Source organism: Typopeltis vanoorti, chromosome 21, assembly GCF_054136105.1.
Source record: "Typopeltis vanoorti isolate ZY-2024b chromosome 21, IOZ_Tvanoo_1.0, whole genome shotgun sequence".
Lineage (NCBI taxonomy): Eukaryota > Metazoa > Arthropoda > Arachnida > Uropygi > Thelyphonidae > Typopeltis > Typopeltis vanoorti.
The window spans coordinates 15,421,720-15,444,966 of NC_143569.1; the positions used below are offsets into that span (position 1 = coordinate 15,421,720).

The 23,247-nt window shown below is 36.2% G+C and overlaps 1 protein-coding gene across 4 annotated transcripts in view; it reads right to left on the reverse strand.

Annotated features, from left to right (window-relative positions):
- LOC150094641 (tudor domain-containing protein 7-like) overlaps positions 1 to 23,247 on the reverse strand; it is a 624,604-nt gene that overhangs the window by 363,858 nt on the left and 237,499 nt on the right. The gene's annotated exons all lie outside the window — the stretch shown is intronic.

Here is a 23,247-nt window from a genome sequence, read left to right on the forward strand (position 1 = left end):
GATGTGACGTCTTCACAAATTGTGCACAATGTGGTCTCTGAATTTCAGGTCCTTATTCACTATCACACCTAGATTCTCATCTCCTCTACTTCTGTTAAAGTTTCCCCACCAAGTGTTTACTTTGCATTCTATCATTGCTTACCAAATCTCAAACCTTACACTTTGCAACATTGAATTGACAGTTACACTTATCTGCCCATTTATGCAATTTATTCAAGTCCTCCTGTAAGGCCATAACATCCGCTTGACTCTGCATTGCTCTCCACAATTTAGCACCAGCTGAATATCACCATTTAAACTATTACAAATTAAAATATCATTAATATATAAATTGTACAACAATAGAAACTGACCCCTTTAGCACATCACTAGTGACCTTCCTCTAACGGGATAGTGAACCCCCATATACTGCTTTCTGATAGCTATCTGTATACAGTAGTATACTTAGATTTTACAAAAGCTTTTGACAGACTGCCGTTTAATAGTGTCATGTGGCAGTTTATCAAAAGCTTTTGTAAAATCTAAGTATACACTGTATATGCATCTCCCTTGTCCAAGGCATTTGTCATCACTTTTGTTATAGCACAAAAGTTAGTGAAACATGATCTCCCTTTAGAAAACCAATGCTCATAACCACAAGGAATACTACTGTTATTCCCTGTGGTTATGAGCCAAAACTCCAGATATACAAATTGGCCTATAATTTGTAGCCACAGCCTTATCACCTTTATGCAGTGGAACAATTTTACCTTCTTTCTACTCCCTTGGAACCTGTGCTGTTTTAAGCCTCTTATTAAAACAGGCATGCCAATACTACTGCCAGTTCCCTGGAACATTCCCTTAAGAAGCATGGTTATATGTCATCAAATCCTACTGCCTTAGTGATTATCAAGTTTACTTATTTCCTCGTATACTTCCTGCTCACCTCACAATTAAGCCATCCTCTACATTTATGTTTGGGATTTCACCCTGATAAGGATGAAATACCCTTATAAATTGATCACTGAATATCTTAACAATGTCTGCTGCAGCAATCACCATTCATTCTACCATTTTTATCTATTAACATCATCTAATCATAATTATTCTTCCTTCTACTTACCACATACCAATAAACTGCCTAGGATTTTTCTTCACCTGATTTGTTCATTTCTGCTCATACTGCACTTTTGTTATCCTCACCGAGTCACTCTCCTGGTTCCTTCTTTATACTATTATATATATATTTCATTATGTCTAAATGTAAACAGTAAATGATAAAACCACAGAAAACGTTTGAAAGAGAACCACCACTGGGATTTGGATAGTCACTTTTTTCAAATTTTCCATATTTCAACCGTTTTTTTTTTTGTAAGATGGAATAATCAAGAGACATTTTTATTTAAAAATATCTAAAGTAAAACCACTATTCACATGAGCAGATGTTATATCTTTACAAAAGGATCTGAACAGAATATGTGAGTAGCTCTACCAGTCTGTCAGTGCTGCAAAGTGTACGGTGTTGAAGTCTGATAGGCAAGGATGGGATTTAAAGTATACAATTAATATGGAAATTTTAGCAGATGAGAGATCTGTCAAGACATCACAACAAATTATGAGAATGTTGATGAATATCTTGATATGTGGAAGCAAAGATGTTATGGTTCTCTTTTATGGTCACATATGAACTACCGTGTGCAAATCTGGTAACCTGGTTTTCAAGGGAATGAGGATATCTCAGAAGCGTCCACAGAAGATTCACTAAGGCAGTTGGGTCTCTGAGAACACTTGGTATTAAGACATACTGAAGGAAGGCAATTTGCAGAGTCTTGTAAATAGAAGGAAATGGGATATGATAGGAACATAGAAGTTGAGGGATTATTACTAGATTATATTGCTGAGATTTTCATAATAGAGAAAGAGTGCAGAGGTAGAACAAAAGGCCATCCCAAGAAATTGTGTAAGGAGGTGTGAGAAAGGGGAGTAAAAAGCAGATTCTTTGCATGGAGATGGACGCCACCAACTGAGTGTAGCAATTGCAGATAATGAAATGGTTTCAAGACACAGGTGATTATTTTATTTATTTATTTTAAATGAGAGATCCCACTACGATGAGCCTCTTGACCGACGTTAATAATTCTGGTCACGTAGTTTTCAAGAAGATTCACTAAGACAGTGTTCAGTCTCTGAAATACAGGATATGAAGACAGACTGAGGCAATGTCTTTGTCTAGTGTGCTGGGTGCTAGATGAAAAATGTAAATTGAATCATTCAATAACAGCAAAGCAACACTGGATTCATCAGGTCTTCAAAAATGCCAATGCCACTTGTATATGCTCTTCCTCACTGAAGGATTATTGAACAATAACATTCGATTTAGTTTCTGAAAAACCACAGAGCACCTGCTTTATCTATTCATGGTCATTTTGCAGCATACACAACAATAGCACTGATATTTCTACTACATATTACAGTAACTATGACTAGTTAGTTCAAAATAAATCAAATCTTGATAATTGTACATTATATTCCATCACTTTTAATGCTGTATAATAAATTTAGGAAATTATACACAGTATTAAAAATAACTCTGCACATCCATCAACCAAGCTAAATCAGGAAACTTGGTATATGGAAATTTCTTTATCCTCATTCTGCATAATTTGTTTGGGCTATAGTATCTTTATCATAAAGATTTTCACATCCTTTTGAACATGAAATTCTGATTTCTTTTTATTTCTTTATTTAACGAATTGAAACTGAAAAAAAAAAAATCTGGTGTGCATACTTAGACATTCCTTATAACTCAACGTTGAAGTTGAATGGAGAAAGCACGGTCAGAGATAATTACTAAATTTATTTATCTATTAAATCACATTCAGTCTGAAGCATCTTCATGGCAAGAAGGCAAGAACAGACTGAGTATGTAAGACAAGATCTTACAGTCCTCTAAGGGTGAGGTGATGGAAACTCACTGAATGTGCCTTCCATATTTTAGATAAAATGAGGCAGCCAAATCTTTGGAACAACTCCCCCGACAGAGTAGGGGGAGTTGCTCCAAAGAACAGAAGAGATGAAATGAAAGTGAATCCAGAAAAGTATGTTTGGCGAGTTTCAAGCAGAATTGTAAAAGGGTGTTGGTTAGCAATAGCTCTTGTCCTTATGATTTTGGAGGAAAGTGGAAAAATAATAGCGGTCAATTCAACAGAGCAGTGTCCATGAAACTATCTGTCGAAAAGACATAAGATGAAAACTGAGCATGGGAGAAGGATTGAAGTGGATAAGTTGGAGATGGATCATTAATCAACCTCAACTGTCCTATTCTGGATAGAAATGAGCAATCTTAGAGAGGACTTTGGTTCACCATCCCAAACATATGAGCAATATTCCATGATTTGGAATTTGTCGAGTTAGCAGCTGTGAAGTAGTCTTGTTTAAAAAAATGCACCAAGTTTTTTGGTGGCTGCAGATGCTATGGTTGAGATGTGTTTGTACCAGGAAAGGTTAAAAAGTCCAAGAAGGGAAATCTCATTATATTTGGATACCTGGGAATTATCAAACGTTAGGGGAAGAGATGCGAGCTCCTTCTTGTAAGAGATTAGAACTGTGTTGCAGTACACTGAAGTCTACAAGACAGTCTTTGTCCCACTGAAATATAGCTAGAAGATTCAAGACATTGATCCAGGTGGATTTCGAGGATTGTAACAACTGAGCACTATGAAGTTTGTCAAATGAAAAGGAGTAATGGAGTGTATTGTTATCACAGCAAAGCTATGGATAGAGATGTGAGAGCAGGTCATTTATATACAATATGAAGAGAGTAAGTGCACTGAGTTTTTGATGTGGGAGGAAGTGCTTGTAATGATAGATCTTGGATTAAAGTTTTGGCCACTTTATAAGTATTTGCTGTTTTAAGGATACTTGTGACATAAGACTGAATGATAAATGCACGTAAACACAAGAAAGATATTTAATTAACCAAATATTTCGGTCTGGAAATAGCAGACCATCTTCAGTGGTATTACAAGAACAGTTTTAAAAAATACAAGCTAGAATACTAACAACAGATCGTTAAAAAATAGAACATGCCGCATGATGTTATATCACTAAGTATTAAGTATAAAACAGAACATTTTGAAGTAGAGACATGATTGAGGAAAAAAAAAAAAATTAATGAGTAACCTTGATTAGACTTTCCCAGATTTTTGATACAGATATAGAGTCATTCCAATTCAGGTTAGGACGATGGAGTAATGCCTCTACGCTTTCTTTGAATAAACGTTCAAACCTATAACGGGATCTATGTAAGAGGCGAGTCCTGGACCAAAAGATGCTGTGGTCAGTTTCAATCCCGTGTTGAGCCAATCCAGACTTTTCAGGTTTGTTGTGAAGAATGGAGGATTGATGTTCTTGGATTCTTTTTTTCAAGAGAACGTCCAGTCTGTCCAAAATAGGAAAGATCCCAGTTGCAAGGAATTTGATAAACTCCAGGAAGAGATAAAGTTGAGCGTTTGTCTTAAGGAAAAGGAAAATGAGAAGACAATTTGTTGATAGGTGAATACGTAGTTGTTAAATCATATTTGTTTACAATTCTTGCGATAGGTTCTGAATTACTGGAGATAAGGAATATTCACTCGACATATTGAAACTTTGTTTTGTGGAGGATTATAAGAATTGAGAAGATGTTGAGTACTTTTTTTTTTTTAGAAAAGCCATTGAGTTTCATGTGTTGTTGGATAGTAGAAATGAAATCTTTACAGTCCTTGAGAAAAAATAATCGCCTCATTATCACCGAAGCTGACAAAGGAAAAGCAACAGTAGTGATGGACTCAACAAATTACAGAAGAAAACTTTCTCTTTTGCTTCGAGATTGCTCCACATATCAAGAAATTGATTATAATTCAACCAACAGACAACTAAAGAAATTAAATTCTCTCTCAGATGAAGTCATCAGTTTAGATAAAGACACAATTGAAAGACTTAAAACTCATTTTGCAAGACTTCCTAGATTTTATGGCCTTCCAAACATCCATAAGATTGACTATCCTCTTCGTCCAATAGTAGATTGTATTGATTCTCCTACTTACTGTATAGTCAAATATCTAGCTAAATTATTGAAATCTTACATTGGCAACTCTAATTCTTTTTTAAAAAACTCCTCAGATTTCTTAGAAAAATTAAAAAATGTCTCATTACAACCAGATCTTATGGTTAGCTTTGATATAGAATCTTTATATACCAATGTACCTCTTAAGGAAACTTTAAAATTACTTGCTGACATCTTTCCTCAAGACATTATAAAACTGTTCGATTTTGTAATACATCCTGGATATTTTGTATGTCAAAATAAATTTTACAGCCAAGTAGAAGGAACGGCCATGGGAAGTTCTCTTTCTCCTGCATTAGCCAACTTTTATTTGCAACATTTAGGAAAAGTCCTCTTCTCATCTATTTTCCCTCAACCATCCTTTTGGGTAAGATGACATCTATACTATTTGGCCTCACAACAAAAACTCTTTACCTTCTTTTTTAAACAGCATTAATTCCTTGCATCATCATATAAAGTTTACTATGGAAATAGAAGAAAACAACCAGTTATCTTTTTTTAGACGTTCTCCTCATCCAGTTACCTTCAAATATTCTTACAACTACAGTATACAGGAAGCCAACGTTCATAATCGTTATATTCTTAAAGAATCAGCCCATCATCCTTGTCAAAACACAGGAATTATAAAATACCTCATCAGAAGAGCCAAAACTAATTGTTCTACTTTTGATTATCTACAGAAAAAACTTTCTACTATCCAACAACACATGAAACAATGGTTTTTCTAAAAAAAAGTACTCAACATCTTCTCAATTCTTATAATCCTCCACAAAACATCAAAGTTTCAATATGTCGAGTGCCTATTCCTTATATCTCCGATATTTCAGAACCTATCGCAAGAATTTTAAACAAATATGATTTAACAACTACATATTCATCTATCAACAAATTGTCTTCTCATTTTCCTTCTCCTAAAGACAAACGCTCAACTTTATCTCTTCCTGGAGTTTATCAAATTCCTTGCAACTGTGATCTTTCCTATTTTGGACAGACTGGACGTTCTCTTGAAAAGAGAATCCAAGAACATCAATCCTCCACAACAAACCTGAAAAGTCTGGATTGGCTCAACATGGGATTAAAACTGACCACAGCATCTTTTGGTCCAGGACTCGCCTCTTACATAGATCCCGTTATAGGTTTGAACGTTTGTTCAAGGAAAGCGTGGAGGCCTTACTCCATCGTCCTAACCTGAATCATAATGACTGTATATCTATATCAAAAATCTGGGAAAGTCTAATCAAGATTACTCATTACTTTTTTTTTTTTTCCAATCAGGTTTCTACTTCAAAATGTTCCATTTTATGCTTAATACTTAGTGATATAACAACACGTGGTGGCGTGTTCTTTTTTAACGATCTATTATTATTCTAGCTTATATTTTTTAAAACTGTTCTTGTAATACCACTGAAGATGGTCTGCTATTTCCAGACCGAAATATTTGGTTAATTAAATATCTTTCTTGTGTTTACATGCATTTATCATCCACTTTATAAGTAGGGGAACGAATACTATCTGATATGGGTCTCAAGGGCATTTGGTATATTTTTCATAGCCTTTCATAGCCAGGGATTGTTTCAGGAGGCCAGGGTATAACTTCATCTAATGAAAAGATGTGTGGCATCACAAATTGTAAGAAAAAATATACACATAAATCAAGAAACAGAGTAAAATTAGTTATAAGGTGGAAAGAAAAAGATAGGAAAGCTAAATATGACACACATGTTACGATGAAACCAATGACAGTAAAGTAGTGGTTATATGTTCGGTAATCCTGTTGGTTGCACCTTTTGTTATACTACTTATTTCCACTACCCTGCTATGTCTTTAATTTCTCTTTACTTAATTATCGTTAGTGGTCAGTTATCTTAACTCTCTAATACCGCCACATATATACTTCTACTATATCTTATCTCCCACGCCCTATAGTCTGGCAAATTTATATGTTTAACGACTGCACCAGTTAGGCTATATATTAAGTGCAAGAGTATAAGATCTTAAACCAAAGACAAAAGATATCATTTCATATTCTCACTTAATATTATTTTTTCTTTAAACTAGTCGTGGCATAAACATAAATCATAAACTTCTCTTGTACAGATTTTAATTTTTTTTTTTTTAGGATAGTGCATTGACTGAATCATTAGTTTTCTTGCTACTCTCAATTCTTTCTACTCTAGTTAAATACAATATAACATAGCATTACACAATTATAAGATATACCTTAGTTAAGCCTCATTTATCATTACTATACAATAACTCACAAACATAGACATTTAACATATAACCTTGTTCAGTATTACAACTACTTACAATATAAGTTCAGCAGATAGTCTTTCACATTATTCCTTTGTTCACATGTAGGTTCTCTGCTTACTAACTCGTTCCTGTTTTCCCACTAATATTTCTTCCTTGTTCGAGTAGTCAACTATAACTTTCCTTATTAAACCTTTGGCATGGCAGTGAAATGCAGCTCCTTTTTACGACGACTTGACAAATCTCCCACATGGCAGCAATCCTGGTAGACGACAAACGACACCTCTCCTACAATTCCCGACAATGAAATATTGTGTGACGGTGACCTCAGGTAAAGGAAGAAATAGGAAATCCTAAGATAAACGACACTTCTCTTTCAACTTCTGATAGTGATCTCATCATGACAGAGACTTATGCAAGAGAAGGTTGAAGAAAATCCTAAGACAAATTTCTTTTCTGATGACCTGCCTTATATAGGCCCTGACTTCTGTCATGTGCATGTGCGCATCTCTCAAAATTGGTCACATATTTACCTCCAGACATGCTGATGTCATTCTTTGCATGTTAAATCAGTTATCTAATCTTGGCATTAGACTAACTGATTTAATGTTACTCAATACTTTACATGATGATGAATAATGTGCCACATTATTCTTAACAAAGGCTGAATACAATAATATTGCAGAAAATATAATTTCAGTCAAAATTTAACAATTTTCTGAGTGCATTCTCCTTAATTAAAAAACATGTAAAACAAAACATAAGTCATGAAGTCACTTATCATGAAAGATTTTACAACGGTATATGAACAACTTTAATTCACTAAATGCTGGGAAAAAACATTTCGTAAATGTAGATCAAATAAAAAGATTCAGATGTACCTGCTGTCGAAAGATATCTGCAATCATGCATCAAATAAATGAAAGGAAAAATTGACAACTGAAAAAAATCAATGCAAGTAGTTAATGAGACAACTGTCAAAAATAGTGTGGAGTTGTGAAATGCCTAATTTCAGAATTGCTAAGTCTCATCTGTTTCGTTTTGCTAGTCAATTATCACTGTACCCCTAACACATGCACACTTTCTTGTAGCCAATTCTGTAACTCAAGCTAATCCAATGTTCAAGTTCAATGCTAGTAATCTCATTTGTTCACCATTTTTATGATTAAGTGCTCAGCTTTCTCCTTACAGAAATCATCAGCTGTGGTTGTTTTTGACTGCCCACTTGTTTTTCATGCCCAAACAATGTACTGTATTTACATCTGTAACTGCTTCAGCATAAGAATCTTGTAATCAGCAGTGAATTTCAACAGCATACACATTTCATGTCACAAATTCAATTAATGTGCAGTGTTTTGCATGCAATGACAAACCTGAAAAAGAATGCATAAAGCAATAAACATGAGAAATCCAACTACTTTGTGCAAACACCACAATATACTAAACTACAGCAAAGATATGGGAGCCTCCTTAACTCAGTATAAACAAGTCTTTTGGTTAGAAAGACCCATGTTTGAATCCAGTCTATGATGAAAGAAAACTTTATCAGATATTTTCAAACAGTGAGTTAATTGATACAGAGGTGGAGGTTCCCCCCCCCCTCCTGGAAAACTCAGGTTTTTTTTTTTGTTCCTTAATACAGGCAAACCAGCTCCGAACACACATATCTACAGACATAGGATACTAACAGTGAGATGAAAGAAATTACAGCCTCACCATGATATCTTTCTACTATACAATGCAGAATAGTGAAGAGATGAAGCCAAATAAGACTAGACATTTCACAGCCAATCAAAATTCCAAGCAGAAAAAACTCTCATATTTAGTAATTATGCATGAAATAGTAAGCATTTTCTGAGCAGTTGTACAACTTAAATTCTTCTATATACTGAAAATTTGGAAAAAAACTGACTATTAGATGTTTTTATTTATTTTATTAATCGTGTGTGTAGCTCTCACCCACAAAAGATTTATCTAAAACTATAGTATATTAGTGAAATGCAGGGTTTCTCAAACTGTGTTCTGCAGAAGGTGAATAGGTGTTCCGCCAAAAGTTCTATAATTTGTCATTTTAGTTTTCTAAGCATTTTTCATGAATAAATATTTTATAGTAGAAATATTCTGAGGAGAATAATATTTGTGAATATGTCGAAAAGCTCAGACCCAGAATGCCTAATAACATCCGTATATCATTGATTTTCACACATTGAAACCTTTCAACATTTGGGAAAGGGAATACTTCTGTTTATGATGGGTCATAAAAATTGCCTGCAAGTGGATTATAACGAGGCATATCTTCTGTTCTCAAAACTGAAGGAAATGACATCTGTGCAGCAAATGTCAGTGACCAAGAGTCATATTTTTAAATGTGGAAATATTCATGAATTATCGTTAGTTTTCACACATCAAAATCTTTCGACAATCAGGAAAGAGAATACTGCCATTTATGATCGATCATAAAAATTGCCTGCAAGCTGATTACAACAATGGGCAGCGTGTTCTCAAAACTGAACGAAATAACATCTGTGTTATTGCAAAAGTCAGCTACAAATCAGCAAGGAAGTAAAAAGAAAATTTTTCCATTGAAATTGAAGATCAAGGTAGTCTGTATCCGGTTCTCAAATCTATTAATACTGAATACTTTCTTCGCAAGTTCGTATTGCAGTGTGCAAGTGCTTCTTCTGAAACTGGAGTGCCGTGGTTTTTTAAAAGTAATAGGAATACAGATTTAAATTCTAATATGAATAAGAGACAAGGCACTTTAATTTTGTTATTAAGAAATCTCTTATTGAAGGTGTTTGTGATGGAACAGATAGAGAGTCATCCACCTCAAGCCTACAAAGATCTCCAGGATGTACAAAAGGAGGGAAAAACTACAAGCACACAGGAGAAAAGAAAAAGTCAGCATTCACTCGCAGGTACTTATAATATTAAATTTTTAGTGATCAGAATAGGATCTGATCGAGGGCTAGGGGTGAGTCTTTCCTATCTTGCTAAGTCATTTCGTCTTATGCAGCCACCAAAGGAGGCAAACTAGCCTCAATATGTGCTGGTCCCAAGCCCGGATAAATGCGAGGGTTGATGTCAGGAAGGGCATCCGGTCGTAAAACTTCAGTGCCAACTCAAACTATGATTATGAGTCGAAGAGAAAACGATATAAGGGCTAGTGCGTACTCCTTAAGCGACGCGCAGCCACATCGCCCTACAGCTGTAAGAAGTGGACGAGGGCTACCGCATCAAGGGCGGGTGCGGTTAAAGAAGCGAGCCCAGCAGGTGGAGAGGATGTTGCGAGTGGGAACACTGAATGTTGGAAGCATGACTGGAATGGGAAGAGAGGTGGCAGACATGATGAGGAAGAGGAAGTTGGACATTTTATGTGTGCAGGAGACAAGGTGGAAAGGGGGAAAGGCAAAGGAACTGGGAGATGGATTTAAATTGTTCTACTCTGGAGCGAATAACGAGGGAAGAAATGGTGTAGGAATTGTGGTGTGTGGCAGAATGAAGGGTGAAGTACTGGAAGTGGGTAGAAGAAACGACAGGATCATGCGAATGAAATTGGGTCTTGGAGAAGAGCGGGTGGTCGTATTATGTGCATATGCCCCGCAAGTTGGTTGTACAGCAGAGGAAAAAGATGAGTTCTGGAACGTGTTAGATGAAGAAATGAGGGAATTGGAAGAAAATGAGATGGTGATTGTCGGAGGAGACTTGAACGGGCACATAGGAAGACAGAATAGAGACTGTGAAAGGGTGCATGGTGGCCATGGAGTGGGAATGATGAACCAGGAAGGAGAGAGGGTTGTGGACTTTGCAGTAGCGTTTGATCTGGCAATTGTGAACTCGTTTTTCTTCAAGAGGGAAGAACATTTGATAACATTTAGAAGTGGTAACAACAGCTCACAAATTGACTACATTTTGACTAGAAGAAAACATCTTAAGGTTGTGACAAATTGTAAGGTAATTCCAACAGATCAAGTAGCACAACAACACCGACTGCTGTGCGCAGACTTTAAATTAAGATCGAAGATAAGAACTTCTGGTTGCCATGGGATGAAGACAATTAAGTGGTTTCGCTTAAAAGAAGAGAGTGTGAGGAATCGTTTTAGGGAGAGAGTGTTAGAGAGGATTTCGGATGGACTGGAAAGTGTACAACATTGGTGGAAACATAATTCAAAAGTAATCCTGAGCTGTGCAATCGAGGTGCTTGGTGAGACATCTGGAAAGATTAGAGAGCAGAAGGAGGGTTGGTGGTGGAATAATGATTTACAAGTGGCAGTGACAGCTAAGAGGAAGGCAAAGCAGAAGTGGGATGAGTCAAGAGTGGAAGAGGACAGAGAGGTGTACAAAGAGAGAAAGCAAGAAGCCAAGAGAGTTGTGGCACAGGCGAAGGCCATGGCATATCAAGATCTGTATGATCAATTAGAAACAAAGGAAGGTCAGAGAAAAATTTACCAACTAGCGAAATGTAGAAATAAAGCAGCTAAGGACATCTTACATGTGAGGCAGATCAGAGATGCTGAAGGAAGAGTATTATGGAGGGATGTGGACATAAGAAACAGATGGAAAATATACTTTGATGGACTTCTGAATGAGGAAAATGTAAGGACTCACAGAGGAGATGGTGCAGAACATCAGTAGAATGGAAGTGACGGAGGCCATGAAGAGGATGAGGAATGGAAAAGTGGTGGGCCCCGACAGAATTCCAGTGGAGGCATGGAAGGCACTGGGGGAAGAGGGAATTGACCTGCTGTGGGACCTGTTCATGAAAGTTTGCCAACAGGAAAATATACCCGAGGAATGGAGGGAGAGTACTCTTGTTCCCATCTACAAGGGTAAAGGGGATGCACAAGACTGTAAAAATTACAGAGGAATAAAGTTGATGTCCCACACAATGAAGATCCTAGAAAGGGTTCTTGATGGTAGATTGAGGGAGGAGGTGGAGATTGCAAAGGAACAATTTGGCTTCATGCCTGGTAGATCAACAACAGATGCTATCTTTGGGTTACGACAGATGATGGAAAAATATCGAGAGAAACAAAGGGAGCTACATCTGGTATTTATTGATCTGGAGAAAGCATACGATAGAGTGCCAAGGCAAGAAGTCTGGAGGTGTCTGAGGGAGAAGAAGGTGCCGGAGAAATATGTCAGGTTGGTGCAGGAAATGTACAGAAATGTGAAGACAAGTGTTCGGACCTGTTTGGGACAGACAGAAAGTTTTCAAGTAACAGTTGGCTTGCATCAAGGGTCAGCATTAAGTCCGTTTCTGTTTAATATTGTGATGGAGGTGGTAACAGAGGAGGTGAGAGAAGATGCACCTTGGACAATGTTGTATGCAGATGACATCTTGCTGTGTGTAGATTCAAGAGAAGAAGCGGAAACTAAACTGGAAAGATGGAGAAAAGTACTGGAAGAGAGAGGTATGAGACTGAGCAGAAGTAAGACAGAGTATATGTGTTGCGCAGTGGGCGGTGGCCAGGAGTCAGACCTGGAGCTGGAAGGAAATGTCATCAGGAAGGTGAGAGACTTTAGATACTTAGGTTCGACAGTGGAAGATGGAGGAGGTGAGAAGGAAGTGGGATGCAGGATACAAGCAGGTTGGAGGAACTGGAGGGAGATGGCTGGAGTGTTATGTGATAAGAGGGTGCCGATCAATCTGAAAGGCAAAATTTATAGGACAGTAGTGAGGCCAGTTATGACATATGCTATAGAAACTGTGGCTCTGAGGAAAAATAACATTAGCAAGATGGAAGTAGCAGAGATGAGAATGCTTAGGTGGATGTGCGGTGTGACCAGAAAGGATCATCTGAGAAATGACTATGTCAGGGGAACAGTGAAAGTTACGAACTTAGGAGCGAAAATACAGGAGGCAAGGTTGAGATGGTTTGGTCATGTGATGAGGAGGGAGGACGAATATGTGGGAAGAAGGGTCATGCAGATGGATGTGCAAGGAAGGTGGAAGCGTGGGCGGCCAAAGAAGAGATGGAGGGAGCTGGTAGAAGAGGACTTGAAGATGAAGAACTTGGATGTAGTGACAGCCCAAGACAGGAAGGTGTGGAGGAGACTCATAAGAAACAGTGACCCCACTTAAGTGGGAGAAGCTGCAGAAGAAGAAGAAGAAGTGATCAGAATAGGATGTCAATGAAAATCAGCACAAATTAATTTATTGATGTTTAATTAATTATTGATTAATAATTAATTAGCAATTGTTAATTAATACATCACAAAATAACCAAGGTGTTCCGTCATAGAAAAAGTTTGAGAAACCCTGGTGCCATGGATGAGCTAACGGGTGATTTTTATATATATATATATATTTTTTTTTTTTTTTGTAGTTTTATTTATATTTTTATGTAGTCTGGAAACTGCTCTAGAGACCAAACATGGAACTTTTTCAAGGATTTTAAACTCAAAGGATTTTAGAGAAAATTATTAGAATGTCACTCAATGAAGTATCTATTATAACTAAGTTGAATCATTATTTGAAATTGGAATTTTCCAGGAAACATCTCTTTCCATTAGCAGAATATCATCCTGCATCATCTGTCTGATCCAAATGGAGACAGAGATCCCTTTATTTCCAAATGCACGCATTCTACAAGTAGAATGGAAGTGTTTGTGCTAGAACATCTACTTTCATGAAGTATTAGCTAAACATTTTTAGTCTTACAACTAAAAATTTCAGACAGAAAACCTTCATCCTTGTGGATAGCTGTCCACAAGAAGAACATCTTCATTCTTTCCTCTCCTCTCTCTCTGAATTCAGATACTAACTCTGGAGTCAGAGATACTATCTTATGGCATCACTGACCCTCCAGAAGGTTTTTGACCGAGTCACCCTTCACAAGCTATACTTTCAGCACAGTCTACTGCAGCAGGTGTAGAATCTTTCCTCACCTATGAATCAGAGATCTACTCTGCAAATCCCCTAACTAGCACTCTAGGCCCCAGATTGATCCAGCCCAAGACTTAGGGATGAGCACCAAGGAGATCCTCTGTATCCTATTTTCTTCAAATGTATCATCAATTAATTTTTTTTTTCTCTTCCATTGGTCACTCACTCGGTGCATGGCATTCCCTGATTATCTTATACTCACAGCCTATACTAAAGAAGGCTTGCAGGAACTTCTCAACAAGCATTTTGCACTTTTTTCAAGTTCGAGGTTTAAATAAGTGTGAAAAAGTTGAGTACACCTTTACTGGTCCTCTCAGTCAGAAACAAGAAATGTAAGGTTGAGAACTGAGTTAACCCTGCAAAAAAAATGTCCCTGCATTTTATCTTAGTTCTGAATGTGTGGAGATACCTTGTTGTTCTGCAACAGGCCACTCCTCTTCCCATCCACTATAGGATCTTCTCTCTCTCTCTCTCTCTCTCTGAAAAGCCACACTTAAACCTCAACTGCAACTCTTCATTATAAATTACTTCCTACACCTAACTAGAGGTAAGTCCTATGTAAAGTCTCTCACTTAGTACTCCCCCCATTAGCATTTCTCCATGCCACTATAAACCATGGAGGTCCTGGGACTCACTCCCTCATTGCAATAGTTAGTACCTAGATTGCATCTATTCAGATTACAGAAATTTTCTTTCTCCACTTCAGAATTATGTCTTGCTGCCTCTGAGACTTCTTGTATAAAAGTTGATTATCAATGGACTTCTGAATGGGTACTTAATGGAAGAGAGTGATTGCAACTGCCTTGGCTGGGCCAAGGAGATGGGCTTTAAAGTTGTGCCATGACAGAGCTGAATTACAAGAATCTAAACATGTTTCCTCTCAACATCAATGGATCAAGCATGAGACTTGCTTCCTGCCTGGATTGAAATACAGGGTGTTCGGGATAAATTTGACATATTTATAATTAATTATATTTTTCCGTAAGTTACATGTATTAACACACACTTCTCTTCATTTAAAAGTTTGGACCCTTCTTCATTCATATACAAGATGTCAGAAAGGATGGATAGCTGGAACCCACCTGAATCATGGAAGAGAATAACTTGTATCATGATGATTCGTGCCCGCCATCAAAATAAGGATATTACGACTGCTGCCCAATGCTCCCTGAATACAGTAAAAACAATCAGGCATGAACTAGAGACTTGCAATGGTGACTACGAGGATGTAGCAAGAAGAAAGATCCCTAGCAGACGATCTGATTGCGTTCGTACAGCAGAATTCCTCGCAAATCTGCAGGAACAGGTGTTGAAGAACCCTGGCATTGGAATTCGGGCTTTGTTCGTGGAGTTGCTAACTGTAGTCAAGCCCTGGATAACAAGGGTAGCCAATGGTAGGCCGTATGTATGGCAGCAGGATTCGGCCCCTTGCCACACCTATGGGAAAAGTCAAAAATGGTTGTCTGAAAATTTCTACGACTTCACCAGTCCAAATGTTTGGCCTCCAAACTCCCCAGACCTTAACCCCATGGATTATTTTGTATGGGGCGCAGTTGAAAAAGACACCAATCGCACTTCCAGTAATACAAAAGCCCAGTTAATGGATAAAATTAAAACAGTTTTTGCGGCCCTTCCCAGGGAGACTGTAGCATCAGCTTGTTCGAGGTTCCGAAGCAGAATTGAAGCTGTGATCGATGCTAATGGTGGTTATTTTGAGTAAATCTTGTTGATAGTATTGTAATTAACTCTGCCTGTAATGTTTTTTGTCAATTCATTAAATTTAATAGATACAAAGAAGATTTTCTTTTTCCTTACGAAACTGTCAAATTTATCCCGAACACCCTGTATATTTAATTAGGACAATAATCACTGCTCTGCCAACTCAATCTTGTACAACTAGGGGAAGAAGTGATAAGGAGAACTGCATAACAGCTTGTCAGATTATAAAAAACTCATGTTACTCATATATTATCATACACACACACATGGAGTACATGTCAGAAGATAATATAATAGGTTGAAGAACAAAGGCCAGATAACAGCAGTAGAATTCTACTATAGAACTAACAATGGAGTGAGGAAACTTGACCTTGCTGTAAAAAAAAGTTGAAGAGTCAGTCATCAACATATAAGTCGAGTCCCAGACAACCACTCGCTACCCTTCATCATGAGAAAGCTACCTACCATGCAGAAAACTAAAACATGGTGAGGCTGCTTATTATTATTTTTATTTTTTTGCAATTTCTTGAGACCAAGTTGCAACTTTTTTAAAATAATTTATACACTTTTTCATTTGATTTGGTGGAATCTGATCTGTAATCTGGTATGCAGAGGTGTCTTTAAAGAAACTGTTCATTTTTCTGTTCTATCTAATTAATAATGGCAGTAGAATATAAAAATGAATGAATAATCTCCTTAAAAACTTCTCCATATACTAGATTACAGATCAAGATCCTGCCAAATCTCAAATGGAAAAAAAAAAAAAGTGTATAAATTATTTTAAAAAATCACATCTTGGCCTAAAGAACTTACCAATAACATTAATGACATCAAAATCAATAAAAGTCTAAACCAGTCTGGGTAGTGGCCCTTCCAGAACTTAATGCACAGCATTATACATGTCTGCAAGGAGATGTGCTTTGCATTCTGGGAGATATTAAGACAAGTAGTGATGAGAGCTTGGTCCACCTTTACCATGAGTTGCCTCAGTCCTGAAGATACTTCAGGTGCAAACTTTGTTTGCTTACACTTGGATAAAGGATTAAACTAAATTTATTACAATAACATTAAACTTTATCATGTCAAACCTCATGGATATAATACAGCACACAACATTCTATTTACATTTTTTTCTGGTCTATCTGCACAAGTTTCTAGTCTGATATTCAATGTGGGCAGCAGTTTATGCTTGCAATAGCAAAAGTCCCAAGTTACAAACTCTTAGTATGACAGCAATGTTGGCATTGCTGTTTTGACGCATTTGTCAGCCAATCAAATTTAAAAAATTTGCAGTTCATTTTTGCTTTAATAGTGATATTTTGAGAATTTAACACACTAAAACTGCTAACGTAATATTTCTCATATTAATGTTGCCACCTTCCCCTTTCCCCCAGGTATAACCTGAAAAAATTGCTTTAAATCATGCAACTACAAAATCCATCACAGTTTACATGAGGTCAAGTGACTGTACTCTAGACAGTAAACAATCTAAACAAATATACCTCTGTGACTTGCTGACATCACATCAGTTCTCCTACAGCACAGGCAAAAAGTGACTAATTAGAGTGTATTAAGTTGGCATAGATATCCGGTTACCAACTTGGTTGAGAACAGTCCAAAATCGAGCCAAATGGAGTAACATGAGGGAGGTCTTTGCCCAGCAGTGGGATTCTACAGGCTGACAACAAATTGGAATTGTGAAGATATAGGAGGAATTACTAAATAAAATAAGTGACAAATATGATTTATTATATAATTCATTTTTGTAGCATGCTCAAAAATTGACAGCAAATTAAAAATTCTGAAAGCAAAAATTTTGTGCAAGTCTTTTTTTTTTTATTGGTGTACATGTGCACATCAGTCAATAATAATAGTAAGTACTTGCTAGATTTCTGTTCAAAACATGGCTCATTCATTACTAATACCATGTTTCAACAAATAGATATGCATAAAATCATATGACGAAATAAGCAAGTCTCAATGATTGTTGCCATTATTGATATATCTTCACACTAGTTCAGAACACAAGAATATAGAGGTAACTTAAAATAACCATTTAGTTTTGTGAAGCATAAAAATGAATTTCATACTGAAAATAAAAATATGTAAAATAAATATAGATAAAAATAAAATTAAAAATAAATAAAAATAAAATTAAACACACGTGTGTGTGTGCTTAATTTTAGATCACAACATGAAATGGTATGAAAACACTTTCTACACTTCCTCCTTTATTTAATTATACACTGTAAACAGTTATTTTATTTTAGGACATAATTCTGAGATTTTACTCTCTGGCTTTTCTTGAATTCTTAAAAATTAACAGAAACTGCTCAAACTTGTTAATAGCAACTTAGATGGGGAGCGGAGAAAAATGTTCTTCTGGCCTCTTCCATTACTGTAGATTGAATTTACTTTCTATATAAAAGTCTCAGCATATTTCATTGAAATCATTAAAAGCTTAAAATTACCCTTCAAAATTGAGAATCTTAAATAAAATGATGTTCATGCATCAAAATTTACTTCATTTCTATATGCACTAGAAAACAATCAAGTTTCATTCAATTTTAACTGAATAAATCGTATGTGGAATAATAACTACCACAAACTTCAACCTTCTCTTTTTTTAAAAGATTTCCTCCATCTTCCATTTCTAATTTTTCTTCTTCTATGTCCAATCTTTATATAAGACACAAAACACTATAACTGGAACAGCTGATGCTTAGCAATGTATATTTTCATTCTCTTTACTCTTGCACATGCTTGGAAATAAAGGTAAAGCAACTTCCTCTCCAATTCAGTATTGCATTCCATTATAGACCAGTTATATTTTTAGACTAGGATTCTGTCCTAGAACCATGCTTGGGATTGGTACTATTTTGCCCTCACTCCACTCCTTAGAAACCTTACCTACTGCAAGATTCTCGTTAAATAATCCGTCAAGGGTATAGGCTAATTGTTTTGCATATTCCTTAAAAATACATGATGATATGTCACCCATTCCCACAGTCTTATTAACATCTAGCCCAATCAACACTTGATACACCTCTAATTCTTTCAACTTCCAGTTCTCCTAAAAGTTCTCTCCCTCCTACATGTTGCCTGGCATTCATTACACCAGTATGATATAAAGTGCTCATTCAATAATTCCACTCTATCCTTTGTAACAGTCACTCTGCCATCATGACTATGCACCAGTATTAACTTTAAATAATTATTTTTCCTGTTGCTTTCCACATGGGAGGAGAATTCCCTTGAATTAACCTTGGCCTGACCAGCCAATCTCCTCTCATACTGCATCTTTTCTTTCTTTAAGATGATCAAAACCTTCCTAGCTTTCACTTAATGCTCTTCGGAGAACTGATCACCACTAATTGTTGTGTATCTGCTCCACAACATTCTTTTCCAAAGCAGCTTAACTGATTTGATTGTTCATCCATTTCACTCCTATTCTACTTACATACTTAACTCTTGGTATTATAAGTTATATTGCTTGTGTCAAATATTACCTTATGAATTTCTATGTACTGTCAACATCTTTTCTGCACAGCTCATCTACTCAACATATTGATATTAGTTGACCACAAAGCTTCCCATAATCACCCACTTTATAATTCCACATGTCCTTTTTTTGGCAGTAACCTTATCTTGTGTCACCACTTCCCAAACAAATACCTCACAATCACTCTCGCCAACTGGCAGCAATGTTAATACCTCATTAACAATTACATCTTGTAAAATTATCACCAAATCCAAAACAATAAAGTCCCCAGTTGCTTTAGCCACATGCTACTTAAGATACGAAGGTGGTGTGAAAAGTTCTCGCCCTAACACAAAAAAACAAATTTATAATTTTGATATTTATATTTTTCAACATAATCTTAGGACTAATACATTTATTCCGGCGATGCTCCAGCACCATTATCCTGTCCCTGTAGTGGTTCTCAGTAAGACCTGCAAAATATCTCTATGGCTGCAATCACCTCTTGATTAGAAGAGAAACTCTGACCAGCGAGGCATCACTCACACTACACAGAAAAGCCGTATAGAATCTCAGCTCTGGAAACCAAACATGGTATTAGCCACTTTTGGTTTCATATGGAATGAATCAACAAATAAGGTTAATGAACACGAAGCAACGACAACAAAGGACACAAAATGGAGAGAGGGAGGTAATGATGATATATAGATGTCATTAGTACCTATGTACAGAATTTATATGGATATTTGGAATTTATGCATAGATAATTACCAAATACCATGTAAAGGAGTGGACTTTGAATTTGAAAGGGCTGAATGTAGTGAAATCATCCAAAGATTTGATAATGGCCATGATAGTCAACTGTGCTCTCGATGTGAAAATTTTCCAATAATTTAATCCTGCGAAATAGCCAAGCATATAGAGTTTTTGGTTAATGTGGGGTATATTTGAAAGAACATACAGCAATCCCTAAATTAGTGCTCCTAATGCATTCTTTAAAACAGGTGCATTAATCGAAAACTTACTAATCAAATATAACCTATGGGAAAAAGTGCAATTCGTTCCTTGAATTTCTTTTTTGAACCTTAATTTTTTTATAAACTAATTAAGGTATGTCTCAGGGCCTAGTTAAAGGAAAATCATGAAGCTGAAAGATAATAAAACATATTCAGAATATAAATTTTATTATTCTACTTCTTAACAAAGAACTGACTAACGTAGTTTGACAGGCATTTTGTTTCTTTTTTTCATACAATCAATGGTATGGCCCTATTGCCTCTTCTGCAAATTTTACTGGTTCTCTCTTCACCAGGGTCAGTCTCTAAGCATTGCTGCTTAAAAACTTCGATTGTATGAAAAATATTTTCAAATTGTTTCTGTGAAATGTCTTTTGGCTGACTATCAGTGATTAAATTTTCTTCATGTATTTCGGGATCTTCCTGCTGTGCATCTGAATTTAGCAGGTTGGAATCACTCAGTTCTTCAGAATGAGATTTAATTATCTCCTGGATGTTATCATTGAAGGGGAGAAAGAAATAAAGGACGTACAAATTGGTCGGCAACATGCGAAATCATGTGCTTTATAGATAAAATTTTCCAACTGTTATACATGCAAAATAGTTACCACTTTAAAAACTACAATGATCATAAAAGAGAAGTTAATTTTCTGACGTGTAATAATAAACAACTCATCCCAGCAGACGGATTGATTACCTATTATTGGAATGGATTCTCCTTTTTGTGAGATGCTCAGAAGTGTTGAAGGGTCTCGAATCTGTGGGTGTACTATAGCAGACGACATAAATTTTAGTGGTAAAAATTTGGAACATGTATACATGGAAGTAGTGTAGTATGCCATTAAAAATAACTTTTAAAATGTTTTAAATCGGTAACTAAATTATTTCATTCTGGTGAGTGATTTTTTAAAATAGTTACCCATAAAAATGTATAGATAGAAAATTTTTAAAATCTGTAACATTTATTTTCCAATTTTAGAGGCGCACTAATCCAATTTGGGTATAGAAAAAAAAAATGAAGCACTAATCGAAAACACACTAATAGGGGGGGGGAAGATTACCGTCTCAAAAAACAGTTGTTGACGACCAATTCGTATGTTCTTCATTTTTTTGAGACACTGGATGAGTGTCTCAAAAAGTGCCAAAATACGTTAGAGAGAAACATTACTGGACTACATACAGAATTAAAGAGAAAATCCCAAAATCAGGTGGGGGTTATATGGATGAGTAATATCATTTAGCTGAAAATGTAAATTGTTGTGAAAGGAATATAAGGAGAAACAATGAATGAGCTTGTGAGTAGTAGAAAGCACAAGCAATAAAGATGACCTATGTTGTAAAGAAGAGAAAATCACATAGTGAAAAGAAATCAGACTAGAAAGACAAAAAAAACTTCCAAACACTTACTATATGACAAAAACAAGGAAGAATGACCATGAATGATAACTTTAATGAATTCAATGGATAAGTAGGGTGATAAAAGAAACGGTTGAATTACTGAACAATCACTCTTCAAGGAGCTAATGTAGTGACAAGTGACAGAGACCAATAGGAAATAGGTATAGATGAACTGGGGGGTGCTCTTGGGATATCACAAGATGTCAACATAACTACAATAGAATGGAATCTAACACATTAATATAGGATCAAAACACATTGACACAGTTAAGATTTCTGAAAATTAGCAACAAATTTCATATTCTTATTTTCAGAATGAAATATGTAAATGCAAATTATTATTGTTACATAACGCCTCCAGGGAGTCCAACGACTCATCTAGGGAGTACACCTACTCTACAACTCTCTCCACCCAATTCTCCAACTACATCTACACCAACGCCATCTACCACCCACCACCACTAGTATTTTCACAGACAATCTCAAACATCCATGCCTATGGCAGGATTCGAACCCGTGGCCTCTTGGCTGAAGAGTGGATATGCTCACCACTAGGCCAAACAGGCCGGAATTGTGGAATAAACAGTCTTTTCTTTTCATGAGGCTCCCATCCACAACAGTTTTTTTTTTGTTGTTGTTGTAAACTGATAGTACACTCATACAGTTGGTGGATAAGAAATTTTTTTTTCTATTTTTCTAAATTTTATATATATTTTCTATTTTTATTTTTTTATAACTGGAACAGAAACCCTGCCATGAAATGCATGGAACTCAAAAACTTTAGGACCTGTTTTAACATAAATTGAATATCTGTATTATACTTCTAAATTAGACATCTTAAACTCATAATTATCAACAAGTGCTAAGCAGACTAGTGAAACTAAGAACCAGTGTCACAAGCAAGTTTTTTAAAGGTTAACACAAAGAGATTTTGTATCAATGGATGGGGGAGAGAAGAACAGAATCCAAATACTGTACTATGTGTTCAGTATTAAGCAGCTGGGTTGGTAAAGAAAAGAATTTACATAAAGAATCATAAAACATCTATCCAATTACATTCCCAACAGTAATTACCTTCACAAGTACTTTCACAAGTACAGCCATTCTGGTCTTGCAGACCATGCTCTGGATACACACCACAGAATACGGTGAAAGAAAGCTACAGTAATACACTGTAGCAAATACAAATTCAAAAGACTATTTATGGAATCAGCCTCAGCCCTAAGAAACTCTCCAAACCTCAACAAATTTGGTTGTATGCGACTGCCCCAAATTTGAGAGGCATACATCAGCACACCTTCAGCCTAACGGCCAAGAACACCTACTTAGCCCACTAGAGGGCACCATCAGGACTTCTATTAGAACAATAGCTTCATCTCTTCATTCTCAGTTACTGTGTTGTAGT